Here is a 5384-nt window from a genome sequence, read left to right as displayed (position 1 = left end):
TTTAGTATAATAATTATGTATAGTAATTTTAATGCACAATATATAAATTTTAGTGCATAACACATAAATTTTAATATATAGTACAAAAAATTTTAAAGCACCACATGCTTAGAATATTGACATCCAACTAATAAAATACACACAATACATAAATTTTAGTGTAAGAACTACATATCTAAAATATTGACTCATCCAACTAACAAAATACATTCGTAGCAAAGTTTATGTATTATTTATAAAAATTTATATTATATAAATAAATTTGTGCTTGTACAAAAATTTTTTATTATATACAAAATTTTTTATGATATATCAGTGAGTTTTTATTCTCTCTAATAAAAAAATTTGTGTTTGAGAAATGTGACGAAGGAGAATGTGATAACGCATGCACACGATTTTTTTGTTTTTGAAAAACTTGTGGGAACTCGATTGGACGTAATTACAAAAATACTTGTATATGTATTATCACCGATATTATATATTAAAAAATGTTAGTTTTTAAATAGATATGATGCCACGTAACTGCCCTCTAAATAGCACTACACTCCACCCTGAGGATATTGGTGATATCTTCATGATTTCTATTAGTTTAGTAAAAAGCGTTGCTATCAATAGCAGAAGGGCAAAATCCAGAGTGAATCTTAGTACATAAATCGCAATCGTAATAATAGACTCTCGTATTGCTAGCTTTATAAATATTATAATTATGAATCTGAATTCTCTCAAATAAAAAAAATAGTAAAATAGTAAAATAAATAATTAATTACTATTGACTTTGTAACTTTCATATAACCTACTCATTGATTGATTAGTGCCTAGTTATGTAACGGCAATTACTGAACTGTGGTGATGGACTGATGGCCCCTTTATGAACTTGAGGGTTCAGATTCCTTTTCTTTGATGACCTAAGAATGGATACGGGATACCTGTCCAATTCTTTGAATAAACACGTATTTTATTATTAGTTTCGTTTTGATAGGAGCTCCATCCTAATCTAAAATCATGGCTCAATTGATTAATTTTCTTTCTTCTACATTACTTTCTTGTGGAAAACTTAGGGACTGTGGGTCCAAAAATCTATTCTTAGATTCTTTGATTCCTTTATCCTTACATGGAACAAAAGGAATTTGCCAATTCAGACACCTCATAAAATAAAATCAAAATTAAAGATAGGAAGAGAAAGAAAAAACAAGGAACGAAATTTGGAATAGGATTTGATTTAGTTTTTGTTTCTCACTTATTTAGATCTCAATAGTTGGAGTTATAACAGTTTGATTTATTTACTAGCTCCTCGCTCCGCAGAAGTTAAACTTAATAAATGATGTTTCTTTTATTTTTATTCGACCTCATAGAGGTTGGACACGACGATAGTAGTCCTACTTGATTGAATCAGCAACTAACTCTTAATATATCTCCCACTCATTTAGAAGGGAGATCATAATGACTTCTCTGAAAAAAGAGAACGGTCATCCACCATCAAAAGTAAAACTATTCTTAAGATGGTTATTACTCCTACTATAAATACAACAAGATTCTCAGGTATATTTCGGAATCCAATCTACAAAAAATCTATTTTAGACTCATGCTAACTTAAGCATCGAAGTCTCTTGTAGGTACCACCCCCACCTCTTCACGAAAAACTCGTACAGTGGCACCTCGGCTCTAAAACAAATCGGACACTAGCTCTAAAGTAGTCTGAACCTCACGTTCAGGCCCAAATACAACCCAGTTTTAGGTAATCCTCGGAAATAATTGGAGTCGCTGCCGGAGACTTGGAAGTGGCGGATAAACAATTTGAATACGGACGCACTGCATCTGAGTCCGAGCCAAAACCTTACAACGATGACCGAGCACTTGCATTACCCCCACTACGAGAAAAAACAAGTGCCCACTATGGGGAAGGAACATCAGCAAACCTCATCCACGACGAATTCACTCAGAAGTCCACTCACCCAAGGCGGAGGAACCTCCTAATCCGATGGAGATATTAGCACTAGTACATGGACATCACGGTCGATTGAAATAGCTCGAGTAGGAGGTTGAACGACACCGAAAAGTAGAAAGAAAATTACAAAAGGAAGTACGCCGATGGAGAGAGATGGAGGAAAAGCACTCGAAGTTAAAGGCCGACCTTCAAATATCCAAGCGACACCTGACTTCCTTGTATGAAGTACAAGAGAGGACAGAGAAGTATATCAACATGGAGGAGAATTTCCGACTTAGAGAACCATCTCCAAGGCTAAACCCTTCTTACTAAACTTGGGTTAAGAAAAAGGAGGCTAAGAAAAAGGAGAAGTACAATTCGGAAAAATCTCAAAGATACCACAATTACATCCCGCTCTGAGTTTCTCTTGTTAATGTTTACAGGGAGATCTGTCACACTGAAAAGCTTCCACCTCCTCGCCCCATCAAGCACAAAAAGGCTGAAAGTCAGATAGAATATTGCAAGTATCACAAGCTATATGTGCATTCTAATAATGACTGTTATGTCTTAAAGAATGTCATAGAGAAGCTGGTCAAGGAAGGTCGGCTAGAAAAGTACCTGGCTGAGAGGATGGATGACCAAAGGAAAAGGAAAAGAGATGACGATAATGGAGGACGATGAAATCGACCCTCACAAACTCCTAAGAGGCACATACACATGATAAATGGAGGATTTGCAGTAGGAAAATCACCAAATCCTCGCGTTAAAGGCATTTCAAAGAAGTGTATCAAGTTGGAGAAGTGATGAGAAGATTTTGGTCGGTCTAGAATTTTCATCAATAGAAAACCAATATCATTGTCATAGTAGAGTCCTAAACCAACATATAATCCTATCGATCAAATTTTGATTTGGTTGTCACAAAATCAACCCCAATATAAAGTAACCGAGAGTATTGGTCTCGGGTCGTTCTCAAGAGAATGGGCAAACATGTTCATCAATATTGGTTAGAATTCCGGGGTTGGAAGTCATAAACAAGAATTTAAACTACTAAACTTAACATGCAAGAAATCTTAAAGGGCAAGAAACTAAATCAAAGCAATCAAGGCAAGGTATAAGCAATTTCAATATAGTAAGGGAACATGTAAAGCTATTTCTATTCTAAGACTAAGTAAACAACTAAACTAACTATAACGAGAATCAAGGAATTGGAATTTTTGGGTTTCAAATATGAATAATAAAAGGGACTCTTGGCTAGGCATGGAAATTGGGGTCACCATCCTTGTCTAATAACCATATATTGACAATTATGAGGAACCAACCTCATTAAGTCTACTTCTATGCTTGAAGTACGTACAAAGTCTACTTCAACGCTTGAAGTACGTCAAATGGCTTGGTCAATCTCAACTCATAAGTCCCAATCCAACTACTAATTGGCTTAGTAGTAGATTGGTGCCAATGGGTATCAATTTGACCACTAGGGTTCTCAAATCACCAAATCAATTAGACTCAATGACTCAAGTTCATTCAATTTCCTTAGCCTAGGCCAAGAGTATAGAAAACTACTCCATAATCAAAGGAAACATTTCATCAAACACATGGTATGCATTAACAAAAGACATATTCAAATTGCAAATTAATTGAAAATTACAAGGACCCACTAACAATTATCAATAGAAAACAACTCAAATAACACTATCAATCATAGAAAATATCAATGCACTAGTAAAAATCCAAGATCCACAAAGTTCATAAAATGAGAAGAAAAGGAAAATAACAAGAGAACACAATTTCAACATAAGATCTAAACAAAATTGTAACTAGAGAACTCAAATTAAGTAATTGAAACTAAAATTAACAAGGCCTAATTCAGAAATTCAACAAAGGAAAATCAAAATAAACTAAATCTAGAGAGAAGTAAGAGTTTCTCTCTCTAAAAAACAAGAACAAAAAACTAGCTAAAATTATGTGTATTGTGTGAATGATTGGATCCCCATTCCTCCATCAATTCTTGGGTCTTTTCCATGCAGAATCAAGTTGGATTTGGGCCTGGAGCCTCTCAAAAATCGCCAGCCACGATTTCATTAATAATGTCACGTGCTGGGCGTCACGCGTGCGCGTTGGCCACGCATGCGCGTCATCTGAGTTCTGCGAGCCACGCGTACGCGTCGGTCACTGCTGCGCCAATCCACGCGTGCGCATAGCCTCCAGTTCTCCAAAGCTTCATTCTTCATGTCCCTTCCACTTGTGCATGCTTCCTTTCCACCTTTTAGATCATTCTTGCCCTATAGATCCTAAATCCACTTAACAAACACATCATGGCATCGAATGATAATAGAAGAAGATTAAAATCTAGCATTTTTAAGGTTAAAGAACCATGTTTTAAGCCATGAAGCAAAATTAGAAAGGAAACACAAAACCATGCAATTTATATGAATAAGTGCGGAAAATATTGATAAAACCCCTAATTCTACACAAGATAAACCACAAAATTGGAGTTTATCAAGAAGATAGTAGAGTTTCCGACTTACCAACAATATCATTTACCAAAGAAGATGAACAATGGGTGACACCGGGCCATGACGACCCTGTGGTTATTACAATGATCCTTGATAATGCCAATCTCCATAGAACTTTGGTGGACTAAGGGAGTTTGGCTAACATACTATTTAAGCCCGCTTTTGACAAGTTCAGACTAGAAGAAAAGGATTTGAAGGCATATCCAGACAATCTTTTTGGGTTGGGAGAGACACCGATCTGACCTCCTGAATTCATCTCTTTCACTTTTGGTAAAGGCACAAGATCAAGAACGTTAAGCATTGACTACATTATGGTAGATGTCATATCCGCTTACAATGTTTTAATAGGTCAAACCACTTTAAACCGGCTAGCTGCAGTTGTCTCTACATCCCAGCTATGTATGAAGTTTTCAACTACAGAAGAAATAGCCACCATAAAAGGAGATTAGAAGTTGGCTAGAAAGTATTACAATGAAAGCCTCAACTTAAGAGGCAGTACAGATAGTAAAGAAGTCAATACTATTGAGCTCGTCCGAGTTCAGGAAGAGCTACATCCCCAACCTGAAAGAAAGATAGAAAAAGTACAAATCGGGGATCTTGCTGAAAAGACAACTAGTATAGGGGCCAAACTAGAGGAAGGTCTAAAAGAACAACTCGTTAATCCTTGACAAATGAACTTCGACCTCTTCGCTTGGAAAGTCTCTAATATACCTGGTATAGACCTCGACCTCATGTCTCACAAGCTCACCGTTTATCCAGGTTCTCGACCTGTTCAGCAAAAGCGGCGGAAGCTCAATCCTGAAAGGACACAGGTCGTGGAAGAACATGTGCAAGCCTTATTTTAGAAGTTGGGTTTATAAGAGAAGTAAAATATCCTTTGTGGCTGGCTAATGTGGTCCTTGTAAAAAAGCAGAACAGGAAATGGAGAATGTGTGTTGATTACA

The sequence above is a fragment of the Arachis ipaensis genome, chromosome B05 (genome assembly GCF_000816755.2).
Source record: "Arachis ipaensis cultivar K30076 chromosome B05, Araip1.1, whole genome shotgun sequence".
Lineage (NCBI taxonomy): Eukaryota > Viridiplantae > Streptophyta > Magnoliopsida > Fabales > Fabaceae > Arachis > Arachis ipaensis.
The sequence above is the reverse complement of the archived record's forward strand: the minus strand, read 5'-3'. Positions refer to the sequence as shown.